Genomic DNA, 23487 nt, shown 5'->3' on the forward strand with positions numbered 1-23487 from the left:
AGCAAAACAACATTCTCCCGTGTCAGTCCACGCTTTTCATTAAAAACCAATTGCAAAGTAGTAAACCTAACGACTGCACTTTTTACCGACGTAATTATCAAATATGCTGAAGTTTTGTTTATGCATAAAGTTATTTACTATTGTTGTTTATACCTGAATTAACTTTCCCTTTACCATAAACTTACTTTACAAATCTATTCTTCAAAAATCCCCTTTGTCCACATACATACTTCTTCGAAATGTTCCCACACTAAATCCCACTACATAACTCGTTAAACAATTATCTTCATATTAACCTTAAACCATACTCTCGCATCATTCATACTGCTAAAACACATTTATAATAGTTTACATACACAAAAAGACATACTAACACTTTATCAAAATGCTAGAACAGTTTATGAAAAACATTCTATTACTTTAGTGCACTCTAGTGGGCACAATCGAAACTAAATCGCAGTCCCCTATCCAATACTGTCCTCTATCGGCTGATACATAAACTACGTGCGCGTCCAGTCTCGCGTCACCATCTGTCAGTATCCAGCTCCGAGACACATCTCCCACCTCCAAGGCAGGATCGGTATATGGCGCTACGCCTCAAGTAGTCTGTATCCGGGAGGAGAAGCATTTGTATGGTGATGCTGTAGGAGTCGTGCGTGTTGTGAACATCCAGCGGACCAAACGCCAAACATCGCTCTCTTCGCCACAGACAAGTCGAAGGCCATCGTCGTCTTGCATGCCACATGACATTTCACCGAACGGGTGGTTTTCTTCAGTCACATTCGGCGTATCTGCGACTGCAACGAGGCATACACTGTCTGTAGACGTGGAGGGAGAAGAGCGGTCCGGCGGTAGCTGTATTCAAAAAAGGAACAGCTCAAGTAGAAACAGGGCGCTGGGACGTCTGTCAGCGGCACTGAGGCAACGAGCGGGCTCAGGGTAAAGGCTCCATAATAGGCTGGTGAATCAAGTCGGAGTACGGGGCCTCATCTCGACATGCGTGCTTACAAAGAAGACTGTTGCTCGACGTAGGACATGACAAAGACTGATGCCACCTTTGCCCTTCGGCATGGTGAGGGACTCATAGCTGAATTTAAATAACGTGCCTTGCCTCACCAAGGAACCCAGAGCGACCAAAATGCGTCTGGCCGTTGACGGTGATTTGGGGAAATTCTGGGCCAACGCTACATAAGCGTTAGCATACCGTGTCCGTTGGAGCTTCTCCAGAGTTCGGAGTCGATAGTCAAGGAGCCGGATCCGGCGTAATAAGTGTCTGTTGTTAAGGGCCACAGATCGCCGCAAGCCGGTCGTAAAATGAAAGCCCAGAAATCTCATCACGTCGTAGATTCGCAGGGGAGCGATGCATTCATGGTGCAGCCCAGGTCCTATAGACAGCGCGCGAGATTTTCAAATGTTAATGACGCTGCCTGAAGCAGCGACATAGAACTCCACCCACTCCAATGCTCCTTGAACATCGTAGCCGTTGTGCAGTAGGAGGACCAGGTCGTCCGCGTAGGCTGTACGCAAAAAAAGTGTGGCCGCCAAGAGTTATCCCGGGGAGGCGCTGACGGACGCCCCAAAATAGCGGTTCCATAGCGAGAACGTACAGGATCATGGAAAGAGGGCATCCTTGCCTCACCGATCGTTGTACCAAGATGGGCGGCGGAGGACGGCCATTGTACAAGATCCTAGACGTCGCGCCTCGGAGCAGATGCATTGTCATCGGCAAGAAGCTGTCTGAAAATCACCGCGGCCAGATAGAAGTGATCAACCCTACTGAAGACCTGGCTGAAATCAAGGGAGGCCAGGACTACCGTCACGCACCGTGTCTGCAAAACGCGATCACATCATATTATCGACATAAGACAATCTAGATGTCGTGATAGCCTCCTAAAGACGCCTAATCGTGGGAAACCAGGAAGCGGCCGGACCTTCGGAGGTGTGCTGCCAAAAGTCAGAGAAAGATCTTCATGTCACAGTTCAGGAGGCACAGGGAGCGACAGTCGCACTATTTGATTTATGGATAAGAAGAGCAACCCTACGAGGTGTTTACCAGGAAGCTGTACCGCAGGGGACATCATGTCGCGGTATATGTCCGTCCAGGCCGGCGTCAGTATGTCCTGTAGAACTCTAACGGGAGGCCGTTGGGTCCTGGCTACTTGTGGTGCGCGGCGGCCAGTACAGCTGCAACGACCTCTACCTCTGTCACTTCCTCAAATAATCCCATTTGCGCGTCTCGCGGTTGCCTATCACATATAAAGCAAAAGATCTCCACAATCACGTCCGAGCTATGATGATGGTCCGCGAACTACTGACTGTAGTGAGCGCGGAGAGCATGTCCGATCTTGCGGTGCGTAGTGACACAGCGGCTATCGGCCAAAGCTACGGCAAGCTTTCTACAAAAGCAAATAACTCAGTCTCACTTATAGAAAGGGGAAACAGAAATGAAAGGGAACAAATAATGAAACCAAATGTGATTATTGATTATACTGCGAAGATGAGCGGGATTGATCGATCTGATCATTTTATTTGCGGTTACGGTTTTGTAACGAAAAGTCTGAAGTGGTGGTGAAAAGTGTACTTCTGGTTGTTAGAGATAGCTCTTGTAAACAGCTGTTTGTTATACAAGCACCAGTGTGCGAAAAATAACCTGCCAATACCGTCTCACAAAGCATTCTGTAAAAGTGTTAGTTGGTGAAGAAGGAAGACGAGGACAAAAACGAGGACGTCGTTCAACTACTGATAACGAGGAATGCTTAAATGGAATGCTGCACTTTATTAACAAGCTTGCTACGAACAAGAGTAAGGATTGTGCAGTGTGTTCGGACAGAATAAAGGAAGGAGGCAAACATAAAACTGTGTATTACTGCGAAACATGCACACGAAACCCAGCTCTCCAGCTTCAAAAAAGAATAAAAATATCACACAATAGAAAGTTTTGTTCAGTAATGCTTATGTAAATGTATTTGAATGAAAGAGCGTTTTTTGTTTCAGATGTATACCCTAATTGTTGGTCAGTGGCCTCATTGTTTCCACAAAGAGAATCGCGCAATTGTCTGTGGCGTGCTTCCCTCGCGGGCTGCGGCGATTAAATAAAAACGCACAGAGAAGCCCTGTGTCTGTATTACGCAATGCAAGGGTGTAAGCGATTCGCTTCTTTAACATCACCAGAAGCTAAGAGTAAATAACTTTCATTTTAATATTGTATACTTGAAAACCGTTTGCCTTATGAATGCTGTCACCTCTAGCACAGAATAACCCAACTGAAAAAATAACTTAACACTGACTACAAAGCGCGGACAACCTGTGCGAATTCTTCACGTTTTGCGTACGCTCCTCCCTGTGACTGTGGCTTGCTGGAATAGTCGACACGTTCTTGGTTTCTAAGGCAGGTAAAACGACTGCTGCCGATACAGAAGAATTCACATGCTTTCTTGAGTGCATTCTTGACGTTCCACCCCGGCTGCAAGGTCCGTTAGTTTTCGGCACGATTCTCATAGTCCGCCAGGCTCTTCGTAACGTGTCGGAGGTATCACAGTATGTATCACTTAAGATAACTTCCATCGTTTTTGGCACTTATTTCGATAACTCGAGCAATGGGGAGTGTCCGCCACCTGATACGATCTACCGGGTGATCTAAAAGTCAGTATAAATTTGAAAACTTAATAAACCACGGAATAATGTAGGTAGAGAGGTAAATATTGACACACATGCATGGAATGACATGGGGTTTTATTAGAACCAAAAAGAAAACAAAGTATTGCTAGACGCGTGAAAGATCTCTTGAGCGCGTCGTTTGGTGATGATCGTGTGCTCAACCGCCACTTTCCTCATGCTTGGCCTCCCAGGTCTCCAGACCTCAGTACGTGCGACTATTGATTTTGGGGTTACCTGAAGTCGCAAGTGTATCGTGATCGACCGACATCTCTAGGGATGCTGAAAGACAACATCCGACGCAATGCCTCACCATAACTCCGGACATGCTTTACAGTGTTGTTCACAACATTATTCCTCGACTACAGCTATTGTTGAGGACTGATGGTGGACATACTGACAATTTCCTGTAAAGAACATCATCTTTACTTTGTCTTACTTTGTTATGCTAATTATTGCTATTCTGATCGGATGAAGCGCCATCTGTCGGACATTTTTTAAACTTTTGTATTTTTTTGTTCTAATAAAACCGCATGTCATTCCAAGCATGTGTATCAATTTGTAGCTCTCTATCTACATTATTCCGTGATTTATTCTGTTTTCAAATTTATACTGACTTTTTAATCACCCGGTACGTCACACAGCTGAAGCAATGCAGCATGCGATCTCACTACATAACGCAATTTTACTAGCATCGGAAAAAAATGTGGTCAGTTCTGGGTCTACTCCTTTGAGCTGATGCTAAAGAAATAATGTTGGTAAAGGTAACCACTCTCGCTTTAACCTGTGAATTGTTGCACCCTGCCAAAACTGCGGTTCGGTAGTTTTGGGACAGTACATAAATGACGTAGTAAATGGTATTGGTGGCATTGGTAGGGAAAGAAACATAAAGGAATATGTGAGAGAGGAACTGGGAGCCGAGGACTTCTCTTTGTTTTTTGATTGTTTGTTTGTTTTGCACATAATCAAGACTGCACATCGTGCAGTGTTAGTCCATTACGTATATTATACCCTTACAAATTATAAATTGCACTTTATAAGTTAAAAAATTAGCTGCTAGTGTAACTTACGCGCTTTTATGTAACCAAAACAATTGCTTTTGATGCAAATACAGTTTACATGCACAAACACAAAAAATTATGTAATTATTGTCGTTATTTACTACTCAATAGAAGGTTCTTCATCAATGGTAAGAATTTCCTGTTATAATTCATAAGTGCGAAAGTCGTTTAGCAACAACAGAAACCTGTTTTATATAAGCTCGGCGAAGTATTGAAGTATTATTTGACATTTTTTCGTTCAGCATTTTTTTTTATTTTAATTGCTTTTGAGGAAATTGTGTTCCTACCGCTATATGATAAATCTGTATTTCTTTTCTTTTTACTACACTATCCCTCTCTTACACATTACATATCAACAGTTTTCGAATAAAACTTGAATTAAACAACAACACTTCCAATTTCTTTATGAATACTATTAATCTTAAAACTAACAGACAAGAGGATAACTATGCAGAAGAAAAACGTTTATTAGGTTACGTAGCCATTTGTATATTCACACTCAGTTTCTAGGCGGTTAACCGCTTCCAGATTGTAGAGGACTTAGCAAGACACGGATCACATGCACAAACAAAGTGATCTAAATGAGGTAACGGCCGATAGATAGGCAACACATCCAACTTACAGGTAACGTGGTTAGGATCTTAACTGACCAAAGCTACTAGGAAAACTACCGTAGCCTACAACTCTACTCATGAGGCAAGGAAAAACAAATCAGTTTTTATTTTTATTTATTTTTTTATGTTTTGTGTGTCATGTCTGTAGGACAAAATTGAAGAGCAAGTCTCCAGGGTCATAGAACGAGTCAATACATGAAACTATAACAGATGAGTTTATAATAGATAAAATGAAACGTATATGAATCCTATGCAGACGACAAGCCGTAAGTTTAAATAAACGTAATCAACAAGGTAATACCGGAATCTGCTTATTTTTTTAGTTTTTCCAGGAGTTCTTCGACAGAATACAAAGAGTGAGCCATGAGGAAACTCTTCAGTTCAGACTGGAAACTGCTTGGATTACTGCTAAGAGTTTTGAATTTTTGAGCAGTTTATTGAAAATGGATGCAGCCGAATACTGAACATTTTCCTGCACAAGAGTCAAGGTGGTGCCTTACAAATGCAGATTAGGTTTCTACCTAGTATTAACTGAGTGAAAGTGCTAACTCTTGGGAACAAACTGATATTGTTAATAACAAATGACATTAAAGAAAATATGTATTGTGGGCCAATATCTGAATTTGCAGAATACTGAACATGGATCGACACCATGTTCGCGAACGTACACCACATATTGTTCTATCCGCCTATTTCTGAGCCACAAATATCCTTTTTGAATTAGAAGATATACCCCAAAAAATAATACTATATATGACAAACGAATGAAAATAAGCAAAGTAGACTACTTTTCGTGTTGAACTATCACTTACTTCTGATACTATTCTAATGGTAAACAAAGCAGCATTTAATTTTTGAACAAGATCGTGAACATGGGCTTTTCATGACAGCTTATTATCTATCTCAACGTTAGGAACTTGAACTGTTCCGTCTCACTAATCATACGTCTATTCTTTGTAATCAAAATGTCAGTTTTTTGTCAATTGTGTGTTACAAATTATAAAAACTGACTTTTGCTGTGATTTAGCATGAACTTATTTCCTAAAAACCGTAGTAGCTAAGAGCGCAGTTTCGAATTTTTGCGCTTCAGGTTCAAATCCAGTTGTATACTCTTCTTGGCATTTCAAATCTTATTAAAAAAAAAAACAGATTTTAACATCGCAAGTATTATATAATATTGTACTGTTAACAGAAACTGGAAAAGAAAATCATATTAATTCTAGTATTTCTAATGTTGCTTTCATGTTTTACTTTTATACTGTAACAGAACCACTGCATTGCCTTGCGTGGCATATACCATACAATCATTCAAAGTGTAAGAACTTACAGCACCTCCAGCAAAGTGCGACGTCATACATGCCACAGTCACATTTTTAGTGTGCGTATCGTTAAGCAATGCAGCATCGTTAAGGTTACTAAACACCTCGCCATTGGGCGATAATTTCGCGGCAAACCAAACATATCAAAGCATTTTCTCGAAAGCTGGAGCCTGGCATCACTTCTAGTTGTGACTTCCCATTGCTGTGCGATGGGATCAGGGGCTTCTATAATGGAAGGATGTAATTCTTCACCTGTCAATAAAAGTATACGTCGTAGGTTTGACAGAATGTCATACACATTTTACTTTTAATGGCCACGCCAGTACTCCGATTTCATCGACAATCAGTCCATTGTGTAAGGAGGGCTATTTATACCCGTTCCAGGAGTCAGTAATGTACAGGGGTGGCTTCAGTTTTACGTAAGGTCACAAAACTTTGTCCAGAAACTGGTGATAGGTGTCTTTTGTGAGCTTTCCACATCTTGCAGCTGTTGCGTACACATTATGTTGCCGCTCCACTAACAGGTTTGCGACTTGTTGCATGCGAGGATCATTGCTACTAACTTCGTGGAAACAAACAAAAACTGTTGGTAACAGTTTTCCGGAAACTGGGCAGAGAAGGAGTGCACAAGCTCACAAGTACAAAACAGCTAACGCGATGGACGACCTAAATGGCAAGCGGGGCATCGACTCGAGATAAATATAGAATGATCGATTTGTGGGTGTTTGATCATATTATAGAGGCTAGAAACAGTGAATATGTAGTTGCTGCACGCACGTTGCGGCAGTGAGCGATCGCTGCAACAGCCTCATTGCTGTCAGAAAGTTTCGAATACAAACTCTTAAACACCTGGGGTGGAATCAGTCAAGGGGAAACGCAGAATTCCGCAGCGTCGTCAAATACGTTAGCACCAAAGACAAGCGTATGTTTTATGGATTTTGTGGGAACAGCAAATTTGTTTCAACATCAAACCTCCACTAAATTAATGAATTCAGTCCTGATTTCGTTATAAGTATGGATCAAATGGTTCAAATTGCTCTGAGCACTATGGGACTTAACTTCTAAGGTCATCAGCCCCCTAGAACTTAGAACTACTTAAACCTAACTAACCTAAGGACATCACACACATCCATGTCCGAGGCAGGATTCGAACCTGCGACCGTAGCGGTCGCGCGGTTCCAGACTGTAGCGCCTTTAACCGCTTGGCCACCCCGGCCGGCCAAGTATGGATCAAACACAATGTAAGTATCACATTTCTAGTAACAGAGCGTGATTATTTTGATGTGAGAACGTTACAGAAAAAGCTGTCGGCCAACTGAAACAAAGAAACCTATCACCAGTAAAGACTTACATTCACCCGTTGCAGAAGTGCCCTATTCTGACCGCGCAGCAAATAAACCCACAAGTAGAAGCCATGCAATTAATAGAATACACGCGGGTTTGAATTGTCGTCCTTCCGAATGCGGATCCAGTGTAGTTACCACTGTGCCACCTCTCTCGGTCCCCGCTTTCGAAAAATCACTTTGACGTGCTTGATTTACAGCGAGCATATCGCCAGATCTCGAGGTATTTGACAACATTTACGAGGTTGCTTTTCCTAGTAACACTCACACTAAAATTTTGTGAGTGTGGCGTATGTGCCTTCAGACGTTGCTTGTTGTGATATCAATTTTTCTACTTTGTATGCTTTAATGATATATATTACGCAGAGGAGATCATTGCTCTCTTGAAGTATAAAAGCAAAAGATCAATGCAAGAATTAAAATAATATATTTCATATTTTTTTCATTTTCAGTTACTGTTAATTACATACGGTTATATAAGATTTATGATGTTAAAATTTGTTTTAATAGGATTTAAAATGCTTACTTCTTTTGTCAATAATCCCATATATCTTGATGTCACAAGAAAGAAATATTGATATCTTTGATGTCACAACATAGCTGTTGTTGCACGACAACTAAAGAAAAAAATAAAGGTTTGATTTGAACATGGATCACAGAAATTCGAAACTCTGCGCTTAGCCACTATACTACCGATTAGCTTGGTTTAACACTGCCCACGCGAACTGATGGAGTAGCATAGGAAATTCGTCATTTTCTTGAAAACTATTGAGTATTGGCACCTAAAACTAAATAAGTGTGCCTTTATTTTTACCTTTCTTTCACCAAGCGAAGTTTCGAATGTGTCAGAGAGGGATCTACGGCGGGTTTCCGCTGCTAGCCGCCCTTTCCGATGAAACTGCTGAGAGTTCTGTGAAGACTGGAAGCGGTGTATGTTTCTGGTTCAGTAGTACGAATTCGGAACTTGTGACTAGGTAACTCACTGTTACAGACATGGAACTGATGATCTGTCTATCCTCGCATCGTGGGTGACGGCGAGAGTGGTGACGCTTATGAAAATTATTTCGTAGTACCAAGGAAAAGGGAGTTTGTCTGTGTCTGACTACAACTTTTTCCGATGCTGGTATAATGGCATTATGCTGTGAGATCGCATGATTATCGCCTTTTGACTGTGATGACTACAGCATAACCTCGAATTATCAAGTAAGTGCCTAAAACGATTCGACGAGATTTTCAGTGACACGTATTTGACATTTGTTAGCTGTGTAGGGGCGATTTCATAAACGGGAATACTTACGGAAGCAATTATGTAATTAATTTCATCAACCTCATTTCATTTAAACTGAAAAGCAAAACGTTATGACCACTGTCCACCGCAAAGCTGGATGTCACCTGGAGGCGTTGCGGGGACGTGACACGGCAACAAGAGCAAGTAAGTGGGGCAGACACGGACGGGGGATCGCCATAGCTAAAATATTGGCTGCAAATAGGGAAATGCATTGAGATAAGCCACTTTGACAGAGGGCAGATTATTGTTACGCAGAGCCTGTGAACGGTATCTCGAAAACTGCAAAGATGGTCGAATATTCACGTGCTACTGTCGTGAAGATCAACGGAAAGAGACAGTACAGTGAGACTACCACTAGACGCTAAGTGGTTGGACGTCCACGACTCTTCACAGAACGTGAGTTTCGGTGCCTTGTCTGCTCTGTAAAGGAGGCACAATGCTGGGGCAAGGGAGCTTCGCAGCAAACAACGTTACGTGTTCCCATGTTTACACAACGACACTGTCAACTACGATTTCAGTGGGCACGGGACCATCGGATTTCGACCGTCGATCAATGGAAACATGTGGGTCTCCGGTTGACTCCCTTTTTTTGCTACACTAGGTCAATGGTCGTCTCTACAAACGTCGAAATTCAGGTGAACGGCGCCGGCCGGAGTGGCCGTTCGGTTCTAGGCGCTGGAGCCGCGCGACCGCTACGGTCGCAGGTTAGAATCCTGCCTCGGGCATGGATGCGTGTGATGTCCTTAGGTTAGTTAGGTTTAGGTAGTTCTAAGTTCTAGGGGACTGATGACCTCAGATGTTAAGTCCCATAGCGCTTAGAGCCCTTTGAATCATTTGTTCCACAGTCAATTTTTTTTACACAGTTCAATCTAGCCACTGTCACAAATGATGATGATGAAATGATGAGGACGACACAAACACACAGTCCCCGGGCAGAGAAAAATCCCGAACCCGGGACCCCGTGATCCAGAGGCAGCAAAGCTAGGCACTAGACCACGAGCTGTGGACCCTGCCCAAGAGAAGTTTACTGGTGTCAAACATAGTCTTAATCTGAGGAAGAAATTCTGAGAATCTACATTTGTAGCACAGCTTTGTAGGCTCATGGAACAAAAAAAATTGTCACCTCAGTCGGCATGCACAGATGAAACATTAAGCCTTTCCAGAAGGCGCAGCGAACGAGTCACATGCTGAACTGACTCTATGTGCGCATAAGAAAGTAGCAATCACTGAGATATTTATGTTTCAAGCGGACATTGTACGTAAGAATGGGTAACTGTAAGGTCGTGACAGAGTCACAAAAATGACGTGACGACGTAGAGAAAAGGGGTAATCGTGTTTGGCCGTGTCCATTGCCATACAGTGTGTGAAGTTGCTGCATTTGTTGGTGTTTCGAAGCTGACTGTTAAACGTGTCTACAAGCAGTGATGTAACACACGTGGCCACGAAACACGACGTCAGAAGTGTGGTCCGAAAAAGATCCTGACTGAAAGGAAAGGGAGACACGTTTCATAGCTTATGAGTCAAAATCGCCTCCAAATCCCTAGAAACTGCTGCAGACAGTGAATGAAGCTCCATTCCCACCTGTTATGGAGAGAACATTACGACGAGAACTGCATGCACTGAACATTTGAAGTCGGTCACATCGAAAAAGGCCATCGCTCACACAGTCACATAAAGCTGTGCGTCTTTAATAAACTAGAAATCACTAGGTTCAAACAGAAGGTGAGTCTGTGATGTTTTGGGGGCTGTTTACCTTGCCATGAGTTGGGTCCACTTGCTGACTTGACCACTTATATAAACCAGCATGTTTATTTGAACTTTCTGAATGACCAGGTGCTGCCTTTCAGTCAACATATACATGATCAGTATGCTGTTGATACCCGTATTTTTCAAGGCGACAATAGCGAAGTTCATTGGGCTGAATGAATATGTGAGTGATTTTCTGAACACTCCCTCACCTTATTTAATATCGAGTGGCCTGCAAAATCACCTGACTTGAACCTCGTAGAAAACCTGTGGCACATGTTGAAACAACGGGTAAAACACCATCAGCACCCCGCAATTTGCTGGAAATGCGCAATATAATCCTCAGCGCCTTGCTTAACATGGATGCGACATACCTGCACAACCTCGTGGACACACTTCCTAACCGCATCCAAGCGGTTATTAAGCCCAGGGGTAGAAGAACAGGGTGTTAAACGATGCTTGTAATTATTTCAATGGGTGTGGCTAAAGTTTTGTCCGATGAGCTTATGGTAGTGTATCAAGGACAGTGGGAAAACCGGAACACAGGAGAATCGAAGTGTTTGAGATGTGGTGCAACAGAAGAATGTTGAAGGACAAGTGGACTAATAAGATAAGGAATGAGGAGGTTCTCCGCAGAATCGGCGAAGAAAGAACTTCTAGAAGACACTGACAGGAAGAAGGAACTGGGTAGCAAGGCATGTGTTAAAGCACCAAGGAATACCCTTCTTGGTACAAGAGGGATCCATAGAGACTAAAACTGTAGGGGAACACAGAGCTTGGAATACATCGAGGGAATAATTATGGACGTAGGGGCAAGTGCAGTTCTGAAATGAAAAGGATGGCACGAGAGAGGAATTCGTGACGGGTCGCATCAAACCAGTTAGTAGACTTATGATTCAGAATGAGTAAATAAATAAATAGACGGGCGTGATGCCACACTCGTGTCACGGGCTGCGGAGTCAATGAAAGCCACGACAGAAGTCACCATGCTGACAGTTTGTGGCGCCCCACATACTTTCTGTGTGGATATTTGTCTTGCTGCAAACAAGCTCATCTAGCAAGTTGTTTCGCATATCAGGAATAAAAACATTACACATCTGTGAGTGTGATTACTGTGAGCAGTTATGAAGTGCAAAGCTGTGTTTTATATGATAAGTTATCTAGAGGAAATCTTGTGTAAATCAGAGTACATTGTACAATGTAGACAACAGAATGAGGCAGTGCAGTTAAGACACTTACCTCAATTTCGAGGGGGGGGGGGGGGGAGGGGGGATGAAGTTTACTCTGTCCAGACATCCTGATTTAATTTTTCCATGTTTTCCTAAATTATTTCAGGCAAATGCCAGCGTGGTTCCTTCATCAAAGCCACGGAAAGCCACCTTGTAAGTAGGCTGTTTAGGTTTTTATGTTGGTAACGTCACGTAGCGCTGTGTATGAAAACCAGTGGCTGTGCTGTGTGCAGTCTGTAGCTGGTTGGCATTGTTGGAATATTCGCTATTGTAGTGTTGAGCAGTTGGATGTGAAGAGCGCGTAGCGTTGCACAGTTGGAGGTGAGCCGCCAGCAGTGATGGATGTGGGGAGAGAGATGGCAGAGTTTTCAGAGCGGACGATCTGGACGTGTGTCCGTCAGAAAAAGGAAATTTGTAAGACTGGATGTCATGAACTGATATATATATTATGACTTTTGAACACTATTAAGGTAAATACAATGATTGTTGTCTATCAAAATCTTTCATTTGCTAACTATGCCTATCAGTAGTTAGTGCCTTCAGTAGTTAGAATCCTTTATTTAGCTGGCAGTATTGGCGCTCGCTGTATTGCAGTAGTTAGAGTAACGAAGATTTTTGTGAGGTGATTCGTGAAAGGTATAGGTTATTGTTAGTCAGGGCCATTCTTTTGTAGGGATTATTGAAAGTCAGACTGCGTTGCACTAAAAATATTGTGTCAGTTTAGTGTTGATCAGAATAAGTAAAGAGAGAAATGTCTGAGTACGTTCAGTTCTGCTCAGCTGTTTGAAAATTAAATAACGTAAGGGGTTTACCAGCACAGTAATTCACTAATTTTTCTAGGGGGAAGTTTTAAGCTGCCTTATCCTCATAAATGCATACTTACATATTCTGTGCGTATGTGTATTTTCAGCTCTTTATTTTCAGTGTATTATGGTGACATTGTGAGATTATCCCTGGATGCATAGGTAAATTAATTAATTAATTAATTTTCTTTCTCAATTTTGAGTGACGGCCTAGTCAAAAATGCCTGTCCTCTCGGGCACATTCCATATGGAGCTATTGACTTCCTGCATGACTTTGAAAGTGACCCTCCTAAAACAATCGATTTCTTATTCGGATAACAGTCGTGGCATCCTGGCAAACGGGTGCAACAGTATCGTGGAGCGATAAACTGTGATATTGGCAACCCAAGTTGCAGCAGCTGTCGAATTCCGACACGTGTTGGTAGAAGTTTCTCCTTCTTATATGTACATCTACATCATAGTGCGCAAGCCACCTGACTGTGTGGTTGAAGGTGCATCTGGTACCACTAACCGATCCTTCTCTTCCCTATTCGACTTGTGAATGGAGCGGGGGAATAATGATTGTCGGTAAGCCACTGTATAAGCTCTAATTTCTCAAATTTTCTTGGTTCAAGTTCAAATGGCTCTGAGCACTATGGGACTTAACATCTGACGTCATCAGTCCCCTAGTTTTAGACCTACTTAAACCTAACTAACCTAAGGACATCACACACATCCATGCCCGAGGTAGGATTCGAACCTGCGACCGTAGCAGCAGCGCGGTTCCGGACTGAAGCGCCTAGAATCGCTCGGCTACAACGGCCGGCGAATTTTCTTGCCGCGGTCTTTACGCGAGATGTATGTGGGACGAAGTAACATGTTGTCTGACTCTTCTCGTAAGGCTCTCTCCCGAAATTCCTTTCCCCGTGTCGCACAGCGCCTCTCCTGTAACGTCTACCTCTAGAGTTTGTTGAGCATCTCTGTAACACTGTCGCGCCGACCAAACTATACCGTGACGTAAAACCGTGCTCTCCGGTGGGTTGTCTCTATCCCTTGTATCAGTCGTACCTGGTAAGGATCCCAGACTGACGAACAATACACACGAATCGGTCGAACAAACGCCTTGTAAGCCGCTTACTTCAAGGATGAGTTACATTTCCTTCAGACTATTCCTATGAATGTAAGTGATCATTCCACTTAAGGTCCCTCTGGATAGTTACTCCTGGATATTTCGTGGTAGATACTGTTTTCTGCAATTTTTCATCAACAGTACTGTTGTGAAGTGGTGGGTTTATTTTCCTATGTATGCACAATATGTTGCATTCATTCGTGTTCAGGGTCGACTGTCAGAGCCTGCACTATTCATTAATCCTCTGCAGGTCACTTTCTTTTCTTTCTTTTTTCTTTGGCTCTTAGCATTATCGGACTTAACATCTGTGGTCATCAGTCCCCTAGAACTTAGAACTACTTAAACCTAACTAACCTAAGGACATCACACGCATCAATGCCCGAGGCAGGATTCGAACCTGCGACAGTAGCGGTCGTGCGGTTCCAGACTGAAGCGCCTAGATCCGTTCGGCCACCTCGGCCGGCGCAGGCCACTCAGCAAATCGATACTGTCTTCAAAAAATGGTTCAAAAGGCTCTGAGCACTATGCGACTTAACTTCTGAGGTCATCAGTCGTCTAGAACTTAGAACTAATTAAACCTAACTAACCTAAGGACATCACACACATCCATGCCCGAGGCAGGATTCGAACCTGCGACCGTAGCGGTTGCTCGGCTCCGGACTGTATCGCCCAGAACCGCACGGCCACTCCGGCCGGCGATACTGTCTTCGGTGTGCTGATTTCTTATAGACAAATGCATCACCTGCGAGTAATCTTCAAGAGCTTTCATTGATTTCTGCTAACTCATTTATATACCCTGCATACCCTGGAAATTACTATAACAACTGTCGATTTTCTTCCTTTAATACCGAAATATTGAGTTCTATCTGCAAGGAGGTCTTGAATGTAGTCTCTAGTCGCAAATCTGGTCTCATATTGGTTAAGCTCGTAATTTTTCAATAAACATCAGTGCGGGACGATGTCAGATGCCTCCTGACGTCAAGGACACGGCATCAACCTGAGCACCGTTATCTACAATACTATGGAACTTATGGAGGAACTAAGAGTGTTGAGTTAAGCAAGATATCTGTTTGCGGAAGACGTATTGATTGTTATAAAGGAGATTTTTGTTCTCCAAAACCGTCATAATTATTGAGCCTTATTCTACAACAAACTGACTTCAGCGATGTAGCCTTGTACCTGTCCTACAACCCTTCTCGAAAATCAAAATAGCCTGCGCTTTTTTTCACTCGCTACTAACGTTTCGTTGCTCCAGGAATCTACACTAGACTACTGCTAGGAAACGATCAAGTTCTTTCATATAATCTTTGTAGAATCTGATAGCATCTCATCTAGACCTGATGCCTTTCCACTACTGACTGAAGCATGAAGCATATGAACCTCACACAATCTTCTCACAAACAGCATTCAAATACGATTTCTGAATAATAAACTCGATGAGTAATCTTTCTATTTTAGGTAATGCAAATGGATTTAATCCTGTCTACTTTGTTTGGCCAGCTAAACCGCACTCCTCTGCATATGAAACCATAAGGCCATTGTAGAGGATGAGGCAGCAGTCCACCGACGAACTTCCCGATGGTGCTCAGCGACAACATTAAAAAAAAAAAATGTTGAAATGTGTGTGAATTCCTAAGGGACCAAACTGCTTAGGTTATCGGTCCCTAGACTTACACACTACTTAATCTAACTTAAACTAACTTATGCTAACAACAACACACACACCCATGCCCGAAGGAGGACTCGAACCTCCGGCGGGAGGAGCCGCGCAGTCTGCGAAATGATGCCTCAAACCGCGCCGCAGCTACACATTCTGAGTATTTTGGTATAAGGGACCACGCTCTCCGACGGCTTGTTATAGAGTCATTACATTTTAGAAAATGTATTCGAAGGAGCAAATATGAACCACCTTCGGCTGTATGTTGGAATAACAGTGAAAGTTTGAGGTGGAGCGGGACTCGAACCAGGATCTCCCGCTTTACGCGAGCGTTCGCCGTAACCGCTTCGTCCATCGGAGCACGAATCACAGCCATACTCAAACTACCATATGTCGTCGTCCATGTGTCGCAATCTGCACTCTTATGTAACGTATGACGGACGTACAATCCTGGAAATGGAAAAAAGAACACATTGACACCGGTGTGTCAGACCCACCATACTTGCTCCGGACACTGCGAGAGGGCTGTACAAGCAATGATCACACGCACGGCACAGCGGACACACCAGGAACCGCGGTGTTGGCCGTCGAATGGCGCTAGCTGCGCAGCATTTGTGCACCGCCGCCGTCAGTGTCAGCCAGTTTGCCGTGGCATACGGAGCTCCATCGCAGTCTTTAACACTGGTAGCATGCCGCGACAGCGTGGACGTGAACCGTATGTGCAGTTGACGGACTTTGAGCGAGGGCGTATAGTGGGCATGCGGGAGGCCGGGTGGACATACCGCCGAATTGCTCAACACGTGGGGCGTGAGGTCTCCACAGTACATCGATGTTGTCGCCAGTGGTCGGCGGAAGGTGCACGTGCCCGTCGACCTGGGACCGGACCGCAGCGACGCACGGATGCACGCCAAGACCGTAGGATCCTACGCAGTGCCGTAGGGGACCGCACTGTTTTTTAAAAATTTTCATGTGCACAACAGACCAATATACAATGTGACATCGCCTCATACTAGGTTATCCTTCTCTCTCTCCACTGGATGATCACAGCAGTCATGTAAGGAATTTTCGATAAAAAAGATTCAAATGGCTCTGAGCACTATGGGACTTAACTTCTGAGGTCATCAGTCCCCTAGAACTCAGAACTACTGAAACCTAACTAACCTAAGGACATCACACACATCCATGCCCGAGGCAGGATTCGAACCTACGACCGTAGCGGTCGCGCGGTTCCAGACTGTAGCGCCTAGAACCTCTTGTCCACCCCGGCCGGCGAAATTTTGATACCTGTATACCCTTACATTAAATGTTTTTGTAATACCAGTACAGCTTGTTGATGAGGTATCACTTCGAAATGTGACGCTAAATAAATAATTTAGTAGTTAACACATTTTGGTAGCGGTATCTGGAAACCTATAATATTTTTGAAAAAGAATGAATGGTGAACATGGCTCCAATTTATTCTAAAGATTTGTCGGTGGAGTTCTGATTCCTTCTGCGCTTCGTACCAATTCGGCGTTCGTCGCGTGTCGCCTTGCTGGTGCTGCAATCTTAATGGCTAGCCATGTGGTGGGGGTTCACACGACGACTGAGAACGGTTCTTTTTCGGACTCCCTATATGCCAGCCAATCACGTCTCAGGAGAGGGCGGACGCGGTGCGGTGAGGTGACGGCGGGAATCGAAGCGCGGCGGCGCACAGCGTCCCGACCGGCCGAAGGTGTTCGTGTAGCTTCGGCGCCGGCCGAAAGGCGCCGACGGCGACGCTATAAAAGTCGGCGCGGAGTGTCGTCGGCGGCAGTCGGGCTGTGGCTTCCGTCGACGCCGCAGCAGCCGCAGCCGCTGACGCCCGACCGCCCGCCCGCCCGCCCGCCTGCCCGCCCGCCAGCCTGCCCGCCCCGCAACAGCGACGGCGCCGCCGCCGGGATGGCAGGTCACTAAACAAGCTTTACCATTCATCCTCACTAAAATAACGAATTTCTTGTATCCCACAGCTCTTACAGGAGGAACGAGGACTGCGGGCTTAATTATTTTCCATTACCTGCTCACAGTAGCTTACCACAACTTTTGCAGTATCCTCGCTACCGATGTAAACTCCTCTGCACTTTTAACACATTTATGAAAAACCACTGCATATCTTCCTATGTTTCCAGCTACATTCCGGTTTTTCGGTGGCACACAGTTGCTCAGAACTCTTAAGATCATGTTAATTCATTCGCTAAACAAACTTGCCGGTATACGTGATTAGTCATAAATAATGTAATAGATGAGATACTGAGCCGCCGAAAAACCGGAACTCTGGGCCTAACTTGATATGGCCAGAACGAATATCATAAACAGCGCCTGAAGCGCAGCCAGGCAACGAGGTATCGGCAAGTGTCAGACTTTACGTCTTCTGGCAAGTCGCCATAACGAAGAGTGACGCTTTCCAAAACGAGACCCACATGCGCCGAGGTTACACGCTCGAAACTCGCTGAAATTTTCCTAGCACCAGTCAGTACTGCTCGAATCAGTCAGATTCCTAATAGCTTGAGATTCTTCTTTCTCTTTTATTTTTTTCCTTTTCTTTCTTCAATTTTGAACACTTGCCGTGTTACGGTAAGAGAGATAGGGACGTCGCGTAATTTGCGTGATACCGAGCCGATGGAATGCTGAATTTTGATTTCCTGCGCCCCTCTCAGGCGGTTTTTTTGTACTTTTTTTGGGGATTCTAATTGATATGAGATGTTAGTGAACGCTGTATCCCTACAAAGCGTCGCTGCTACATTCTTATGGCGGATTGCCAGAAGATTGTAAGACTGACAGTTTTCTCGACATGAACGCTTCGAATGAAGTCGCGACTTTGGAAGCCGAGAGGTATTTCGGATAGCCTTTCTACATGTGGTCTACACGTTTTGAGTATCGGTAGACGCAAAGATAACTTTTTGAGTTCATCTATGTTTTTCATCTAGATGTGTGCAGTACCTGAAATATAACATTTATGATTGTTCTTACTCAAAGCTTGAAAGAAGATGGACTAACAGCTACCGGTATCACTCCGCCAGACAATTAATAATACTTGCTACATTTTCAGGAGCTTGAAGCCGACAGCAAAGATTCCTGTTGCGGTTTACCAGATGCCTGCTGTCGTCAACTGCTCGTCAGTATTTGAGAAATGTCTCTTTTACTCTCGAGGACAGACAGATTGATATTTTGTAAGACATTACTTTGAGTTCCGTTTATTGATACAAATATAAATCACACTCAAAACAGTAATTTTATATTTTCATATTTCACTGTTATTAATTACCATAGTTTTGCCAAATTCAAGTAAGCAGTCATGTAAAGATTTATATCTGTACAAACTCACTAAAAGGGAACAGATATATTTGTTATAACATGAAGTATTCCCAAAGCTATAAGATGAAAAAAGGTACAAAACATAGAGAAACGAACATTTAATATAAGTCTTCGTAGTCGGCATAACAGTGAAGCATTTATTAAATGAAGGAGGCATTTTTCCATTCAGCTGTAATTACCTAGACCTAATACAAGTTCTGTAGCTGCCTATCAAACAATCAAGAAGAGTACACGTTTGTGAACTCTGCACTGGCATTTTCATACTGTTTGCACCAGTTTTAGATAAATACTCGATAAAAGCTAAAAGAGGCAAAACATGTTCGATAACGAAAAAGATGTCTAAATAAACACAGCCTAAATGAAGAAATGCCGCCTTTATTTAAATTTAATGAGCTCACTTCCTTATCTGGAGGTGCTGTATTTTCTCAGCAAATTCTCGACTACTCTGTATATCTGCATATCATTCGTCATCGACGTAGGAAGCTAATGTTTCACTTGAAGAATAGAACTTCTGTATTTTCCTAACGAATAAAAAATTTTAGTAACACTATAAAAAAAATTATAGAAACGGTAAGAGATATGCTTGTAGTTCATTCAGCGGCGATGGAAAAAAAATAGCAGTGATCAAATCTCAGATTTCAGATCACTGTCCTGAAACTAATTTTAGTTTTATGTAAGCAGTTTCTAGTTGGATGATAGCCTGATGCCTATCTTTCGTAATTTATTTTTATGTACATGATATTGGTCGACTTGCACAAGAACAATCCATTACATTTTTGTCTCCCTGGAATAAACTGTTAATTTTAAGGGCTGACCAGATCATAGAAATTATGAAAAACTTACTTAAACTTTCCTTCAAACCGTCAATCATCTTCTGCAGACTTTTAAGTGATATAGTCAAAACTTTCTTTAATTCACTGACTAACCAAAACCTGGATAAACAGTAATAACATGCCATTTCTCTTGTTAAGTATTTTTCTGTGGTATATTTTTGACTCCAACTTATTAAATGCTGCCTGTAAAATAGTGACTTGATAAAACGTGTAATTTTTCTTAACTTAACACAAAGTAGTACTACGCATATTTCAAAGTACTACACACGCTTGCCACTATTACATTCACGAGACTTTACGTACGCTAAAAAGTAGAACTTTTACACCAGAAATATTATGTGCTGACTGCTAGAAGAATAATAAAAAGAAAAATTAGGGTGGGTTAGTAACTGAAGAAATAAGGAGATGTAATACTGTATCAATTTTTTTCAGATATAAACCCATGTAAGATGCTTCCTAACGGTGGTACATGTTCCCGGGGAAGCTTATAGATGGGGTACTTATCGATATGAAAGCTGCATCTGATTTTGTCCTATGGGGGTGCAGTGCCTGCGAGGGAGAAGTCAGGTATGGATTCTTGAAAAAATAAACAGATAAAAAAATAAATAAAAAAAGAAAAAGCGGAGAAAAACTTTCTTTTAGTGGAGAAAAATGATTGACGGATTATGCACTGTTTTTTATTTCTTTTAGACACAATCACACAATACGCTAATACTCGTTACTGGCTTGAGCATGCATTAACCATGTCCAGAATCCATACGACACAGGTGACATATGGCGAACAAAGTACACACAACTTCGATTAAATATGAGAAAGCATATCGTTCCCCATATGCCGACTTCTGGCATATAGTTTCTGAACATGGCTAGTATGTGGTTGAAAGAGGCTACGAATGTTGCCAAACTGTCGTGATAGTGTCTAAAAGAGGTAAAAAAATGTGTATAAGGTAAACATTTAAACTTTACAACGTTGAAGGACCCGCAATAACGGAGTAGTACGATAGACTGAGAATATGACTCAATTTGCTTCAAACAGCAATTAAATTATTATCAATTTTATTTTAATATGACAAATTCCAAGGCTTCTAGCCACATCATCAAGTACATCAGTTCACATTAACAGATTCCAACAAGCCAGTGCGAACGTAACACAGTAGCACTACTTACTGATTATGTGTTAACAACTTCCTTGATCTCATCCATTCTTGAGATTAATTAATGTCCTGATATTCAGTTCAAAAATATACATAAAACTTTGTTTTGCCGGGCGCTGTGGCCGAGCGGTTCTAGGCGCTAGAGTCTGGAACCGCGCGACCGCTACGGTCGTAGGTTCGAATCCTGCCTCGGGAATGGATGTGTGTGTTGTCCTTAGGTTAGTTAGGTTTAAGTATTTCTAAGTTCTAGGGGACTGATGACCTCAGATGTTAAGTCCCATACTGCTCAGAGCCATTTGAACCTTTCTGTTTTACATAGTCATAGGTAAGAAATATGTATTGAGTGATACTGTCAAATTTACGTATGTCAAGTATCATCTGATGCTGTTGACAATTAGTTTGTACCTTAAATTAGTAAACATTTACAATGAGAGTGGGTGCATGACTCTAGCGTCGTCGTGCGTCTTTGCGTCAGAAAAAAAGTCAAATCATATGTTTAAACTGAGTAACAGATTATTCTAAAATCCACATGAATGTAAAAGATGTCCCCACTGAACCTCTAAAATAACATTGTGGAGTCCAACTATTAAAGTGTATAAGGTTAAAACTTCTCGTAGACGAATAATTTTTCAAGATATGTTTAATGTAGAGTTTTTATCATCAAAATAATGTCCAGCAATACGGAGTACTCAGGTCCGATTTACAGGCGGAGAACATAAACATATGCTTCTCCTATCCATGAGGCTCACAACGAGTCTTAGTTCGAGCAAGCTGCGATCTTCCAATCATCATTGGCGGTTAAGAAAGGTTAATTCATGCTTCAAAATAACCATATACTTGCAGGCAATTACAGTTGCAAATAAAGAATGCCAGAGCAATTCTTTTTGCGCTGTTAAGTGCAACTTGACATTACTTTTCACCTACGCATATGTGTCAAACACATTTTTATCAACAATTTTTTTAATTGAAAATCTCGGCAAGCACAGTTGTTTTAAAATGGTTTACTTATCTAATTTAGCTGCAGTCTTGTAGTTCAGCTCGAAATTTTTTTCAGTCTCCAGAACGTTCGAGATATTACCAAAATCGAAAAAAATCAGTTTCTCATTCCACTGTTAAAAATCAAGTTTCAACTGTGTATATTATATTTTCACTTTACCATCTAGCTTTTACCCAAAATTCGTTATGACCTCTGGCATTTGGAAGAGTTCACATTTTCAGTTCAAACCATTCTCTCCACGAGCTCTGCACAAGCAGAGAACTCCTACTATACAAACTACTGCTTTACAGAGATGCGGCTGGCAATACTGGCGCGAAAACAAAGAAAATGGAAACAAATATTTATGATTGTGTTTTCACGTATTATAACTCGACTACCTTCGTCATTACAACTGCCTGTCTTAAATTCTGAATTCCGGTATAATAACAGCAGCAGTTCTAATTAAGCGCAGGGTGATTCAGCTGAGGTTGCTTGACGCAACCTGACCTTCAAAAACCACGCGCGAGATTTACATAGTCTCCCGCTCTCTACGCGTGAATTATTAGTCCTACAGAAAAATTAACAGGACCTTTCCGTAGGGAATATAATGTAGTTAAATTTTGTACTAGGGCACTTTTTCGACGGAGGCTACGGTTTTCGAGTTGTTGAAGAAAAAATTTCAAAAGTGACCTTCAAACGCACCCCGACGCTGATCCCTCAGCAGTCAGGATTTCTAATACGTTGTTCGTGTCCCTCCCTCCTACAATGCACAAAACTTTCTGACTACTTTGTCTATTGACTGGTCAATTACGCCACCAGCATAGTCGGCTATTTCGTTAGCATTATTAATTTAAACATACCCGCGGGGGTAATGAAAGAAAGACGACGTTTGTAAATGTTGCACTAAAACTCGTATGTTGGCAGTCCTATACAAACTCAGCTCTTACAAGCACAGTAGTTTCTCAGTAGAAGACCTGACAAATAAAACAATGTAATTATTTATTTTTTGCTGTTAAAATTCACAAACCTGTTCGGGAAAATTTACACAAACGTCAATTTTATCATTATTAAGTGCTCCACTAAGCCAGTGTCGTAGTAAGACCAGTCAATGAAGACCGAAATAAGTCGAATACGGAAAACAATTCGTGCGATAGCAAATTTCTGTACAGTGGTAGGGGGGAGTTCCATGTACCACATACTAGAAATCCTGATCAGCGAGGGCTGTGTGTAGGAATGAACGAGCGTTTCAAGGTAATTTTTGTACGTTTTTCTCGAATAAATCGGAAACTGTGACCGCTAGCGGAATCGTATCCCAGTACAAAATTTAATTACATTAAATTTCCTGCAAAAAAGTCTGTTAATCTTTTCT

At 42.4% G+C, this 23487-nt stretch overlaps 1 protein-coding gene across 1 annotated transcript in view; it reads left to right on the forward strand.

Moving 5' to 3' along the window:
* The first annotated feature begins 17703 nt into the window (after positions 1-17703).
* The window catches only part of LOC126184040 (diacylglycerol kinase 1-like), a 462137-nt gene continuing 456353 nt past the window's right edge, over positions 17704-23487 (forward strand). The window contains exon 1 of the mRNA XM_049926397.1: positions 17704-17749. The gene's annotated coding sequence lies outside the window, so the exon portion shown is untranslated. The remainder of the gene's footprint in view (positions 17750-23487) is intronic.

Source organism: Schistocerca cancellata, chromosome 4 (genome assembly GCF_023864275.1).
Source record: "Schistocerca cancellata isolate TAMUIC-IGC-003103 chromosome 4, iqSchCanc2.1, whole genome shotgun sequence".
Lineage (NCBI taxonomy): Eukaryota > Metazoa > Arthropoda > Insecta > Orthoptera > Acrididae > Schistocerca > Schistocerca cancellata.